Raw genomic sequence first — 15,225 nt, forward strand, 5'->3', positions numbered from 1 at the left:
TCATTTTATAACTCTGCAAAGAAATTTGTTGCTTTATAACTTTTTAACCTCATTTTTACTTGATCCTTTATTTTTTTTACAGTACTGTCTAGACCAGGGGTCGGCAACCTGTGGCTCGCGGTAAAGTTACGACTCTCCAGTTCCATACGAAAAAATTAGAAATTTATTATCAAAACTCAGTAAGAAAGTCAGAAGTTGACATATGGAATGCTGACGATCTTCGGATCAACATAATATAATAAAAAGTAAAATTAGAAGTCAACATAGAAGTAAGAATCCAGAGTCGGGCTTGAAACAGCAAGTTATTAACAGCAGTTTTGATTAAACTTTCAAAAGGCATGCAAAGTCAATGCTCCTATTAATGTAACTATCTATATTTGTGTTTTTATATGAATAAATACTATTCCGTATTTAAAGCCATTAATTTTAAATCAAAAATCAAATATATATAAGCAAATACTAAAATATTAAATCGAAAATTCTTAGTGACTCTTTAAAAACTGGAAAATTTTGTAAATTGCAACTTTTGGCTCTTCTATCTCATTAGGTTGCCGACCCCTGGTCTAGACTAGTTACATACTTACTAGGAGAGTTTTAAAAATAAATTTCTAAAATAAAAGTAGATCAACGATTTAAGTTAACTACAAAAGCGTTTCTGGCTTTACGAAATAAATTATGCCTGCAGATTAGACATTTTTACAGTGTTTTTTAATGTCTTGTATGCTTAAATCTGTTGCCCCAAAAGTAAGCATTCAAAACATTCCATAATTTCTAATGCCATAGTATAGCTAGATGATAAAAGTAGGACTAGTTATGTATTCAGTTATTGAAGAGTGTCTCGTAATTCTAGAACAATGTGGAACTATTGTCAAATAGTTTGTCAAACGAAAATTCGGGTCAATCAAAATCTCATTGAAAGCCTAGAATATTCAAATTTCAAGTGGAGCTGCAAGCGCTTAATTAAAAGAGAACTAACGACAATTCTAAACTAGCTTCTAAGTTAAACTAACGACAATTCAGTTATCTTCGAATATTTGAAATATATTGGCCATGTTTGCTACCTTACAGATTTGTTTATTCAAAAACGTAGTTAATAACCTGTTCTTCAATTATTAATTTTGATCCATTCGAACGAGAGATTAAGGAATCTAATCAATTTCGAAACTTGCTGAATCCACCACTTCATAGTGTATTTGCAAAAGACCAGTTTAAAAGCAGTGATGATTGAATTCTAAAGATGACTTCTATAGTAACAAGCAAAAACCAGGGAAAGATACTTTGTTACGGTGATCGAAATATCAGCTCAGGGGATAGAGCGTTAGCCTTCTAATGAAGTGAATTGGGTTCGAATCCCAACGATGGCTGCTTGATACGAATTCCGCACCCGGTTTGCACAGACCTCAGTGCTGACATGAAATATCGTCAGTGGTAGACGGATAATGGGTTAAAGTGCTCTCAGCCGTTAGGCTCACTGTGAGGCGATTTTTCTTAATGTCAACTTCCGGGCACCTCCACTCGCCGCGGTTTTATTAAACAACTGTTTCATAGCCTTATCTAGCAACCCTCACTGAGAGGCAACCCTATGATCGTCTCAATACAGCACTCTCAAAAATTTTAAACGAATCTTCGCGCTCATGGATATTTTTAAAAGTTGCTTGTTGAATTAAGTGAAGATTTTATCCTCGTTTAAGACTGGAAAAATTCAAATGAGAAAAAATACTTCGTCCTTCTATAAAGAAAGAGGTAGAAAAATCTGCCGAAATATCGTATAACGACACTACACAAACACAATTATTTCAGTTAATTACAAATATTTCGGTTAAAATTAATTTTCAAATCTAAACTATTCCTGTAAATTAAATTAAAATTTGGAGTAATAAAATATTTATATCTTCAGAATAATCAATTTCTTTTGAATACCTTAATTAAGTTAAAGAATTACCTCCTATATAAATCACATTATTAAGTGTATTAATTAAAAGGAAGAAATGAATAAATTAAGGTATAAAGCTAACACCAACATCATTACACATACAAAAGGAAAATGCTTGAAACTCATAAATTGTGCAGTTACTTAAAGGTTTTAAAAACTAAACAATAAGGTACAAAATCCTGTTGCATTATTAAATATTATGGCCACATGCTTCATAAAGACACCATAAATTATTTGAAATAAATTTATAAAAATTATTAAATGCTATATCCTACTCACAGAAGAGGGGAAAAATTCAGATAAGCAAACTTAAACTTTTTGAACCAGATAAGAATTATAAACCAAGTTTAAAATTAAGAAACTAAGAAATAAAAAGGTGCTTCAGAAAGACCGATTATATAGAGAATGACAATACATAAAAACTTATGAAGCAGCTAAATTTATTCACACCTCATCATCACTCATGGGCAATTCCACGAAAGTGTCAACTTTTAAGTGAATTTTTTTTTATGAATTGCATATTTTAATTTTAAAAATATGTTCAAAAATAGCCAAAGTCTACATATTACTGTTTAATTTTTGATAATTTTAAGTTTTTTGAATCTGGCAGCATTCTAAAGTAATCACATGGCTGACAAGTTAATTTTTCACATTTGTGCTCAAATTGTTTTCTTGAAAAATACTTATAAAATAAAAGAAATGTATCTTTCTTTTGCTATATTTTGATAAAAATATGCATATAGTACAAAATTTAAACATTTAAAACATAGCCTTCAAGTCATTTTAAGTTTAATATATTAAATAAAAGTAACTTTTTTTTGTGTCATTCCGTCACATGTTTTAGTATATTTTTTTAAATAGCAACTGCGTTTTTGAATGAAAATGTGTATGTTTTGGAATATAAAGCAGATGTGGCATAAGAATCAATGAGAAATTATAAAATTCTATGCATTTGATTATTAACTTCCAATAATTAGCGTGACGGAATGACACATCTTCGGCGATGGAATGACAAAACGAGTCCTTGAGAAGCTTAGTCAAAAACTAGGGAATTATTTTTTTTCAATTAACCTAATGGCTAAAACAGCTGTTGAAAGAAAGATAAAATGTTGAAAAAGACCAAGATCCCCATGATATGATAAAGAAAAAAAAACAGAAAGAAAGGCAGAGAAGAAAGCTTCCGCGACAAAAGTTGGACTTAAAAAAACTCAGAAGTGTAAACGCTGTTGTGCAGAGATTGTGTAAACAAAGAAAAAATTAAATTCTACCATTCTCTTCACATACAAATAATTTAAATTCCCTATACAAATTCCTGCAGAGTCTTGGTAAAGCCATAAAAAAAATTGTACACTCACAATAAAAAAAATTGTACACTCACTTCCAAAATTACCAATAGAGGTAAAAAAATTAATTCAGTCTTTATGTGAGAAGTATTTAACATCGAACTCAAAAGAAACTAAGTGAGAAAAGTAATGTTGATGAGCTGTTCAATTTGGTTAAAAAAATTTTACTGTCACGATGATGTTAGTTACAAGCCCCCAAGTATGAAGGATTCATTCATAATACAAACTCTGACAGAGTAACGAAGAGTGCAGATGCAATATATACTTATGGCCTTAAAAGAGGCTTTTCATAAAGAAGCATATATTGATGTAAAGTGTGTCTTATCTCATTTTTGTTCTTATTCTCATTTTTGTTAAGTGTATTTCATTAATACTTCACAGCACATGCACCTATAAATACCATGTAATTGTGATGTTGCTCTAAAAGGCCAAACAAGATGTTGGCTGCTGTAAAACTGCACATAATATGTAAAAGAATTTTATGATTTCATAAAGTCGAAGCAACAAATCATTGAAGTTTTGTTTTTGTCCAGCTATTCTATTTAAGAGAGGGCAAAAGAGAATGACTTCAGCTAGACACTTGCTACATTAGCATTGCCAGGAACAAGAGACCTGCACTAGATGCTCATGTAGTTGAGAAGCGAATCAAAATTGGAATGCTTTCTAATTTTAACCAGAACCAAGTGTATGATTTGAAAAGCCACTGTTTTGAAGAGGAAATGGAAAATATGATTGAGGAGTATGCTGTCGGCTCTTTAATCATTGTCCCATACTGCGAAAAAAAAAAGGCACATTTATATGCAGCGCAAATTACTTTGATAAACAAAGACGATTTAGATGTTAAAGTATTTAAAGAACATGGGACAAAAATTGATATTTATGCATAAATTTCCTGAGAACGAAGATAAGATGTGACATTGGCAAGTTAGATATAAAACCTCTTCTAAAGCAACCCAATTTTCAAATTGTTGAAATTTTAACTGATTCTTACGTAAATATTAATTCTGTTTATCTGTTACATTCTGTTTATCATTTACATATTAATAAAACATTTTTTAAATGAAGACTTTCTTCCACTAAACTTTTTGTCATTCCGTCACGGTCATTCCGTCACAGCAAATGGATGTTAATAACTGCTAGCCAACCTGAGGTTAATTTTCCAAATTCAAAATTTACATTGCTTACACATTATACTAAAAGTAAAAAATAGTTCAGGAAAATAATAGTTGCAAAATTCACAGAAACTACCAGTTCTAAGCGGCATGCCGAAAGCTTGGTTGCCAAAATGTCATTCCGTCACACAAGTAAAAAGTTCATAAAATTAAAAATAAAAAAAATACAAAATTCTTTTTTGTTTTGTTTATGAATCACATTATACCAATAATAATGATATGCATGAGAAAAAATCCTGTTTATTTGAAATTAGATGCATAGAAACTTCAATTAATTGTCTTCATGCAAGTCAAAATGTCATTCCGTCACATATGGAATTGCTCTCATGCGTTTTTTAAATCGTATATTCCGAGAGAAACATGCGTGAAGTAGTGTTCGAAGATTTTCGCGAGAAAATGTGAGACCAAACTTTGCGAATTTCAAAATACGGCAACAATCTATAGTCACAGGTTTTGTAATTTGTGGCCAATATATTGTTAAGTAATCAAATTGGCACAATATAGTAAGTCGGTCCTTACCGGAGTTTACCTTAAGCTACATTTTAAACTTGCAAAGTCGATACCCAACATCGTAAAAAAAAATCACTCGAAAAATCTATTTTCGACCATTGTATATTAAATGATAAAAAATCATAAATTTAAATCATATCTGAAATGTCTAAAGAGAATTTTCATAAATCACTAAAAATAGGGAGATTTGTATTAGGGAGGCATCAAAACAGAAATTTTAGCCTCCAATCCAAAATATTTCAGACAGTTTTGGAGAGACGTACGGGAACTAAATCTTTGGTTTAACATTACAGACTTATAAATTAAACTTCAGGTGATTGAGTTTCCTTGACATTTAAAAAAAAATCTGTTTTCAGCTTAGAGCTCTGTTTAGTTAAAATAGTTAATTGCCCGTCTTTTAACTACTTTATCCTTTGTCAGGAAAATGAATGTGGAATTACGTAACCGAAACTTAGCTTTCCATGACAATTCGGTACTTGCACATCACGATCACGGATACGCACACATGTGACCTTTCACACCAGCGGCAGCTGAGCATTAAAACGCAAAATGGCGTATTAAAGCTGATCACAGTTTCTCCGAATCAATTCGAATGTCAATTAACGTAGAGTTAGTTAAATGCAGTGCAGTATCGATCATTGAATTCGTTGAAACACAATTTTTTCTAGTCTACGTCTTTTACCTAACTTAGATTTATTATTTGTTTGTGCATTTTACCGCTACCCATTTTTGTTTTGTCTCATTTGAAGTTTTGACGCATTATCAGTTTATGTTCTTCATGGCTTCGTGCCTGCCTTTGTGTTGAGTCTCCGTGTAATTATATACACAGAAAGACTTTAAATATTTATGAAATCTTTGTGAAAAATTTAGAATGCGTTACTTAAGAGAAATAATCCTTCGTGGGCTTGGCTTATTCTGAATAGAATGGAAAGAACAGTTTGTGACGGAAACAAATCTCACGCTTAAATAACAATCAGGATAAAGATACCCACACTACGCCACTTCGTGAAAATATGTATTAAACATTTTATTAAACAAGTTTAAGTTTATAACTTTAAAATTTTAAAACTTTCTTTGAAGGAAACGAGATTGCAGACACTATGGCTAAAACTGGTGCTTGCGAGGCCTCTGTCATCGGCACCTCTCACCTTTTTGGAAATCTTCTCAAAAATAAAACACAAAAACAAGACCACTTGGAATGTCCCCCCAAAGCACCCATCAGCATCAAGAGGAGGAGCATCAGTGTTCCAGACCTGGAGGCTACCTGGCCCAAGGTTTTAATAGACAGGAACAACTTTTTTAACTTTTGACAGGAACAAGGTTTTAATAGACAGGAATTTGTACCAACTGTTCTTCAGACCAGAGGCTTCGCCTCACCACATCCTCGATTGCCTGGGGCTCACCAAACAGGATTTAGCAGATGATCCATTGACGGTGGTTGATTTTTTGAGGGCTTATAACGTCATGGACCTGGTCCAGCACTGCTGGCCAATGGGGGCATGCAACAACAACAAATTTATAACTAAATAATGTAAATATGTGTATAATAATTCTTAATAAAAGAAATTTTTAACAAATAAGTAAAATATTTTGACCTGTTTTAGTGAAGCTTTCAACTAATCCGGTACCATCAGTTCTATCTGGAACGCCGCCGGGATTGGTTGACTCCAACTAACTCGTTCACCGGATTCCAACTAACTACAGATTCCTCTAGAATGCCTATTGAAATTGACAAAAATGTCATCAGTATAGAAAGCTTAAACTAAATTAAATATACACTGTTTACAGTATAGGGAACTCTAACAATCAATGTAGAACAATCAATAAAGTATAAAATGTAAAGTTAAGGGTTTTACACTCTTTCAACATACACAGGATCAGTAGTGCTGAACAGAGCTTATTAAGAGCCTTGATTAAAACTTCAAAATTAGCTGCCAGTGCATTTTTACAAAATTTAATCTAAAACCAAGTGTAGCATAATTACGGGTCAATTCAGGAGAAAATTCATTCCATTATGTGATATTATCGAATGATAATATCGTTAAAACTTACAGCAAAAATGCTGTCACCCTGAATAACTTTCGTTCTAATGATAACATTTTTACGAACTAAGTGTCAAACTGAATGGTTCCTGGGGGTGACCTCAAATGGGTTAGAGCTAACTATTTAGAAATCAGGTAAAAAATGTACTTTCTCTGAATAAATAGTTTTAAATATTTGGAATCCTGACCCTTTAAATCGGGGGGGGGGGGTCGACAACATATCGAAAACATTGGGTGGCAATCAAGATTTATATATGGCGAAAGTTTAGAATAATGCAAATAATCTAACTATAGAAAAACAATAAAAAACAACCATAAGGAAACTGCAGGAATATAATGACAAGATTGCTAAAAATAGTGTGTCTCTTGCTAAGCTACGAAGAGAACTTTTGGATCTAGTTTCTGGGCAATGAAAACAGTTTAATTTTTCATCCTTTAAAAATAAAGTTTTAATCTATTAATTAATTACTTATGATTTTTCAAGATTTTAAAATTTGAACATTGAACTACTATCTTACTTTTTTTAAAGTTGTTTTAACGTTATTTGTATGAAAAATTTGCACTAAAACTAAATTTACATTAGTTATTATAAATTTATGAAGAGTTGTAGGGCTATTTGCTTTATTAAAATTATTTTGTTATATTTATAATCACCACAACATTCAATATTTAATTACCAATAAGAGTTTGAAATCTTTGAAAAATTGAAATTTGTCAAAAGATGGCGTCAATGCCCTGAGGTCTCCAGTAGAGTAAAGTTTACTTTTTCGTTGAATTTTGTAGTTTTAGATTATTTCGAGATTTGCTAATTTCAGTTTTACTAGTTTTAATTGTTGAATTAGAGAAAATAATGTGATCCCCACTACCCTTAAATATTTCCAGCATTTATGTAAACAAATTCTTTCATATGCACTTTTTTTTATAAAAAATTATTAGGAGATGGTCGCAGAAATTACAGGTGAAAAAAATAGTTTAGCAACAATATTTAGAAATTATTGCTGTTTGTAGGAACTATTCTTCACACCGCCTTATATAAGGTAAAAATATTAAAAGAAATTACCTGAAACTAAATGCATAGGTGGTAGATAATTTCAAGTTTTTCCGAGTTGAATTAACAGTATAGATTTTCTATCATTAAATCAGTGACCTTCATTGGTTAAGTAATCTGTGGTTTAATTTATGAAACACTATAAATAGAATAAAAATGTTTGAATTTCTTCCTATAGGGTTTAAGTGGATACCTTTTAAAGTCTGACGATATGCATGAAATGACCCCTAGTCAAAGGAATCAATGTTAAATAGTTGCAAAGCCAATTGATTCGTTAGCCAATTGAATCTGTTAGAAAAATAATTTTTGAGATGAAGATTCTAAAAATAGCACTGTTTTGGAATTTTTGCAATTTTTTGGTAGGCGCTTAAAAAAACAAGGTATATCGAGCATTTTCCTGATATAGCAATATATTAATAATAATTCTGACAATCAATTATGAATTTTACTATAAAACAAATTAAAGTACCAAAACAATTGAATAGTATATTAATGAAAAAATATACGTGATAGCATAAAGAATAATATTTTGAGAGATGTTAAATAGTTGGGGAAATAATTTCGGGAAACAGGAGCAAACGGGTAATTAACAAAATTTTAAAATTAAGACGAATTATAAGATGTTTAGAAATTTTAAGAAGCTTAAAAACGTTTATTTTATAATTATAATGCGAATACGTAGTATATATATTGAAGAAATTGATAAACACATTAGTTCAAACTTTTGTATAAGTTTGTTTCAATAATTGATAAAATTTCAATAATATACAAACTGGAAAATAAAATATAAAAGCTGATGTATTATCAAATTCTATCAGAAACATGTTCGCAAAATTATTTTTTAAAAAATAAATTTTTCCGGATTCTACCAAATACAAACAGTTGAAACTTTTGATGAAAAATTTATACCTCATAATTCAAAATTTTTTCATACACAATTTCATTAGATAAAAATTATTTTTTCTTCATGAAATTATCTTTGAATAAATGAGTTTCATAAGTAGGTGCAATTCTTTTTTTGAATTGCTTAATTTAAAATATGTCTGAAAACGCAAAAAGTGAAATTAACATTAAAGGCTCCAAACTTTGGATCAATCTATGGGACTTCCCAAACTATGGGAACCCTTCTTCCCAGATTGACGCTACCCCCTATATTTTGAAATTTAAAAAATTTATGTTCATTCAGAAAAGTGAGATTTTGTGTCTAATTTCGTAACTTAACAGTTAGAACTAAATTTGCATATTTTTCAGTCACTCTGCACGATTAAGAACTTCCCACATTTCAAACATTCATTAAAAAAAAAGAAATATTATTCCTTCCTAATATTTCCCTTTTATGTATTTTTTATGAACTAGTAACAATCTAGAGTTATAGGTTTTATAATTTGTGGCCAATATATAGTTAAGTAATCAACGAATTGGCTCTATATAGTATGAAGTTTAAGTCAGTTCTTACCGGAGTTTGCCTTAAGCAAACTTGTGACAAGGGACTTTCAAAGAAGCAAAAATTTGTCAAAAAATCGATATTTTACATTTTATATTTTTGAAATCTAGGCATTTAACTGAAAATTTAAAAAAAGAAAATTCTGGAATAAGAGCAAAATTGATGAAGTTATGGCCATTTCAGTTTTGACCAAGCCCCTTTGTTTACCTTTTTTGTCTGCAGATAACTGTTAAAATTAGTTTCGTTTAAAATTAGTTGAATATTTTCTTATTTTTGAAAAAAAATAAAGTACATAGTTAAACTAGTTCATTAGACAATATTTATAGGTATTTATATTAAAAAACAAGAAATATTTGTTCAGAAGTAAAATTTTTAATGAAATAGTAGTAAAAGTCATTTTTCTCAAAATGCCGTTTTTGACAAATTTACAATTTTCAAACTGTTCCAGCGTAATGAATTTTCATTCTATTAACCTGAGAATTTAATGCTATATATTTATGAATATCATTAACATTTTGTTGGAAAAGTTCTGAATTAAGTGAATAGTATTTTTTTATACATGATATTTTATAGTTTTATGATGATTTTTTCCTAAAAATGTAGGTTTTTCACTGTTTCTTTAATGTTATTTGTTTCTATAATAAAAAATAAAAAAAGCACTCCCAAAAACTTTTTCAATATTACCTAATATGCAATATTTTAAAAGAATTTTGTAATTTTGACAAAATTTCAGACGCGAGGAGTAATATAAAAAAAAAACATAAAAAATTCAAATTTTTAAATTTATTAAATTTGGAAATATTTTTTTGAAATTCTGTATAAAAATTGTTTTTAACAATATAAATGTATTCTGAAAATTTCAAGCAAATCCCTTGATAATTTCAACAAAAAAAATTTGAGTCCCTTGTCGCCTTAAACTTGCTAAGTCGATACGTGAAAAATATCACTCGAAAAATCGATTTTCAAATTTAGACTATTTTACATAGATTAAATGATAAAAAGCATAAATTAAAACATAAGAATTTGCAATACATTTGACCATATTAGAGTTATTTTGCTTTTTTATTACAAAAACTAGTTTTTGTGAGTCTTGTGTAGTGTTTCCCAAAACCAAATATTTGCATCGAAGTGAAAATTGAAATAGTTCCATGCGCTGTAATTTTGAGGACTATTCCAAGAAACATTTTTACACACTCTTTAGATCAATAAAAGAAACTTTTAGAGAAAAATTTAAAATAGGGTGTCACAACATATTTTGTAGTCATTTCAATAATTTAAAACGCTCATAAAATGCACAACTTTTATGTTTGTTTTTACCTTTGAACTTGCAATTCGTGAACTTTTGAATTAAATTATCGTGAATGAAAAAGTTTAATAAAATATATAGCAATCAATTCAATTACGCATTAATCTAAAATTGCATTTAATATTGATTTTTTTTTAATAGCGTGAAACAAAATATAATACTTCAGTAAATCTAATTTATGAAATATTTTACGGAAATTTCATTAAGATTTAGTCCGCCCGTTTAATTAAAAAAATCTTATCAGTTTTAATTACAACGCATGAAAAGTTTTCTGCGAAATTAATTAATTCTATTGAAATTATTTTATTTTTGAGCGATTAGAATTCGCGGCAGACGAAGCACTCTAATAAGACATAAAATAACATTTAAAAATCTACGACTGCAGATTTAAAAAAAATATATATATTGAATTAAAGTTCAAGCATAATTATCAAGAAGCAAGATACGAAGTGGTATTAGACTTACCAAGTGAAACTTCGTGTAACGCGACGAATTTGTATCACGTCGAGAGTCACTTATGAAACAACAACACTGCATTTCAATAAACAGATGCACTTCTCATCAACGTTAAACAGAATGAACGAGAAAATGATGCACTTTTATAGAACGATAACAACACGTGAGAACGCGTCGATCCGCTCGTTTTTGTTCATATCCGAATTCACAAACATTAAGCTAGTTTCGTCAAGTGTGGAGATGGCTGGTTCGAGTCCTACTTTTGCCTGCATGTATTCTTCGTGATATCCTTCTTCAAATTGTAAGGTTTATAAGCCTAAATTGAGCAAACATGCCTGCACATGTATGTCATTTCCATAGAGCAATAAAGTGCCGCCGTGGGTGAATCTGTCGCTAAATGATCTGAAGCGTGGAGAGTTCGAATACTGTCGTAACCTTATCACCGTGCTTTCCTTTCTTCGATTTGAGGTGGGTCATTGATTATAGCACACACACGTAAATAAAAAGATTTTATGTGGTCAAGAGATCGGGATATAGCTTGACTGGTAGGGCGTTGAGCGCATGTCTAAGAGGTCGAGGGTTCGATTTTCACCGAACGAAGAACCCGTGTGTACAACTGGTTACTGGTGCATGCTTACCGTGGGTTACTGGTGCATGCTAAACCTGTAGGAATCACAGAGTCCTCCAAGTTCCCATAATAAGCCGATACCCCTGGGAGTATTGGATCTGATATTGAATGTGTTCTTGTTCAGGTCGAAATTATAATCTGCGGATGGATGGATGATGTGTGAATGTGCCTTCCCCGTAAATGTGAAAGTGTGCGAATGTTACCTCCCTGTAAATGTGATATGACGTATGTATGTTGTCTTTGGATCATCCTCAGGGTTGTTTCCCAGACAGTCACCAATAGCCCATTGAGCAGCTCTAGTGCTACTTGAAAAAGGACAAGTAACAGTACCAGTTATGTGGTTTGATGCACCGGAGTTTTTAACTTTTGCTATAAATCTGCAGCATGGAAGTATCGAGGATTTGAATCCAATCATATCATTAGATGTTTTTGATACTTTCTATAGTGATGCCCATCTGTAACTTCCGTTGCCCATATTTTATTACATATTGACACGAACTTCAAAGCAGTGAGCCCACAAGGCGTAATTTTGATACTATTATGCCTCAGTGGCCAAGTGTGAAGAATTTCTATGTTAGGTGACTAGTGTTAACGTTTCCTTAGAACTACACTGTCGCGCAGTGGACTAAAGTAAAGACACGGTTCCCTGCAGAACGACAAAGTCAAGCATCTCTGAGTGTGGTCAGTATGCGAGTGGGTGACCACTTTGATCAGCGTGCTGAGGGACTGAGGGTTCGCGGTATCGGTCCTCGTTAAACTGTTCCAACATAAAGTGCTTGACTTCGCTCACAAGTTGTCTAGCTACCAAAACAGGGACGCCATCTCCTCTGCGGCGGATCAAACTTGAGATGACATGTCTTCGGATCATCCTCAGTGATGTTTCCCAGACTGTCGCCAATAGCTCATTGTGCAGCTCTATAGCGATGTAAATGAAGTACCTAGCAACCTGATCGGGGAACACCAGAACACGCACAAAGGACTTATTAACGTTTGGGGAACGCATGGGATAAAATAAATATTAAACTATTAAACATTAAACGTTATAACTAATTAACTGAATAAGAAATAAAATAATCTGGAAATGCAAGAAGAAGTTTTTTGTTTCGAATAATATTTCATTTAAATTTCACAAAATTAAATTTCACAAGAATTGACAGAAACTTCCCTCTTCAGCAGCAAAGCTGACGAAGACATAATGAAGAGGGATAGGAAATTTTTTTTATTAACAATAATTCTCAATATGTTTTCCAAGTAGATTGTTGCAGTTCGTTTACGTCGCACTGGAACTGCACAATGGGCTATTAGCGACGGTCTGGGTTCGGTGGTAAATGTAATTTAATCTCACCGGTTATTTCAGAATTGGAAACGCAAATTTGGGAGTTAGAGAAGCGTGCTACGAAAAATGAGTGATAATCAAGGCTATCATATCTAGTTGTGACTGTGTGGTCACGACAAGGAATTGTTCTTATCACTAATGAATCCGAAACTATTGTTAACAACCCATTGGCATAGTTGTATTTTACTTTATAACCTTCGTTGAGCAGCCGATGTAGTTTTTTGGATTCACGACTACTAATTTTCAACTCCATAAATTAGTAATTTTTAACCAAACCCAGAAGACGAGGAAACTCAAGGATCAAGCATAAGAGAAAATTTGTCTTCGTAGAGGACGTTTTGATAGAACTAACCTGCATTGGCATGGAGAAAAAAACCACGAAATCCTCCTTCAGTTAGCCTGACGGCAAGGGGGCTCTAACCCATGATCGGTCTACCACTGAGGATCATTGTGGTTCGTGCAATCGCATCGTTGAGCGTATCGACCAGCCTCTCTGGGACTTGAACCAGGTTCACCTCATTGGAAGGCGAACGCTCTATCTCCTGAGTCACCATGACTCCATTGCACTGATTCATATAAAATTAAATCTATTATTGTCAATGTAGCCGAACGCCGAGTATTCAAACATTACCCCCACGGGAAGAAGATCGCCCAGCCTGGCATTGTAACCACCACTAAAATGCCGTAAAGCTAGCAAGTATTAAAAAAAACAAGGTATAAAGATTGATAACCATAATAGAGATGGTAGCAAGTTTGTGTCCCGAAGTCACTGAATAACATCAGTCATGACGATCTAGAAGCATAAAAATCACTTATGAGCTTTTTTATTGTGGTTAATATAAACCCTAATGTCTGTTTTTTGGGTCCCGCAGTGGAATGATCGTAAAGACACGGTCTCCTATATTGACTGTGATCAGTAAGGGGGTGGGTGACAACTTTGATCAAACCGCGTAGGGACAGAGGGTGCGTGATAACAGTTCCCGTTAAGCAGTACTACCGTAAAGTTGACTACAGCACGCGCAGGTCGTCGGGCTACCAAAGCAGGAGGGCCATCCCGTCTGCAGAGGTTCAAAATTGCGATGGCAGGCCTCCGGATCATCCTCGGGGATGTTTCCCAGACCGCCGCCAATAGCTCATTGTGCAGCTCTAGTCTGACGTAAATAAATTGTTTTTGACGTATGCCTGTTTAGGCAGAGGGGTTGCGATTGTTCTTGTTCTCCAGTGGCGCCATCTATGGCCAAGAATTCGACTTCTGCCACACCATACGTCGCTCCCGTTTATAGGGCGGAACCATTCATACATTCATTCATTCATCCACAGATCGTAATTTTGGCCTAAATCAGAGAACGATCGATCTCCAATCCAGTACCCCCAGTGGTATTGATTTGTAATGGGAACATAGAGGACTTTTGCGACTCGACAGATTAAACGTGCATCAGTCACTACACGGGGTGTCTTCGGCCGGCGGGGTTCGAACCCACGAACTCTCGGACATGGGTCCAGCCCCCTACCGACCTGGTTATCACTGCCCTTGCTAGTATTGTCTTCAGATTATCATTGAGGATTTTCAAACAATCTCTGTTTGTAAAACCTAACTTAACTTAATTATAGAGACTTTTGTTTTTCTTTATAAACTCGAAATTCTCTAAGACTTTAATGTCTCAAAGCTACTTTTTATTTATCATATCAAAAGAAAGCCACATTTACTTTTCAGTTCGGAGTGTTTATAGCTTTCATTAGTTTTTTTTTCTCATTAAATTAAAAAGGCCGATATTCTTATTTATCTCTGTCTTTATTGCGTCTTCAAATATGTCGTTTCCATTTTTTTTCCTGACAGAATGAAAAATGATAACAAATTTCCACCCGAATGATTTGGGAGATTTTCACGCTAGAAAGAAAAAAATTATTTTATGCCGTTTTGTAACCTTTTAGAAATAATTGAGAAAATAGTTTGAAAACATTTTTTTTTCTTCTTTTATTTCTTTGAACTCAAAAGCGAACGCAAAT

The 15,225-nt window shown here is 32.6% G+C and overlaps 1 long non-coding RNA gene across 1 annotated transcript in view; it reads right to left on the bottom strand.

Annotated features, from left to right (window-relative positions):
- Positions 1-11,402, bottom strand: part of LOC147801891 (uncharacterized) — a 104,248-nt gene extending 92,846 nt beyond the window's left edge. Inside the window, exons 1-2 of the long non-coding RNA XR_015430268.1 lie at positions 11,264-11,402; positions 6,554-6,677 (exon numbers count right to left, since the gene is read on the bottom strand). This is a non-coding gene — a long non-coding RNA (uncharacterized LOC147801891). The remainder of the gene's footprint in view (positions 1-6,553; positions 6,678-11,263) is intronic.
- Between the last annotated feature and the right edge of the window lie 3,823 nt (positions 11,403-15,225).

The sequence above is a fragment of the Parasteatoda tepidariorum genome, chromosome 11 (genome assembly GCF_982258835.1).
Source record: "Parasteatoda tepidariorum strain Cologne lab strain chromosome 11, Ptep-v5.0, whole genome shotgun sequence".
In the NCBI taxonomy this organism is placed as follows: domain Eukaryota; kingdom Metazoa; phylum Arthropoda; class Arachnida; order Araneae; family Theridiidae; genus Parasteatoda; species Parasteatoda tepidariorum.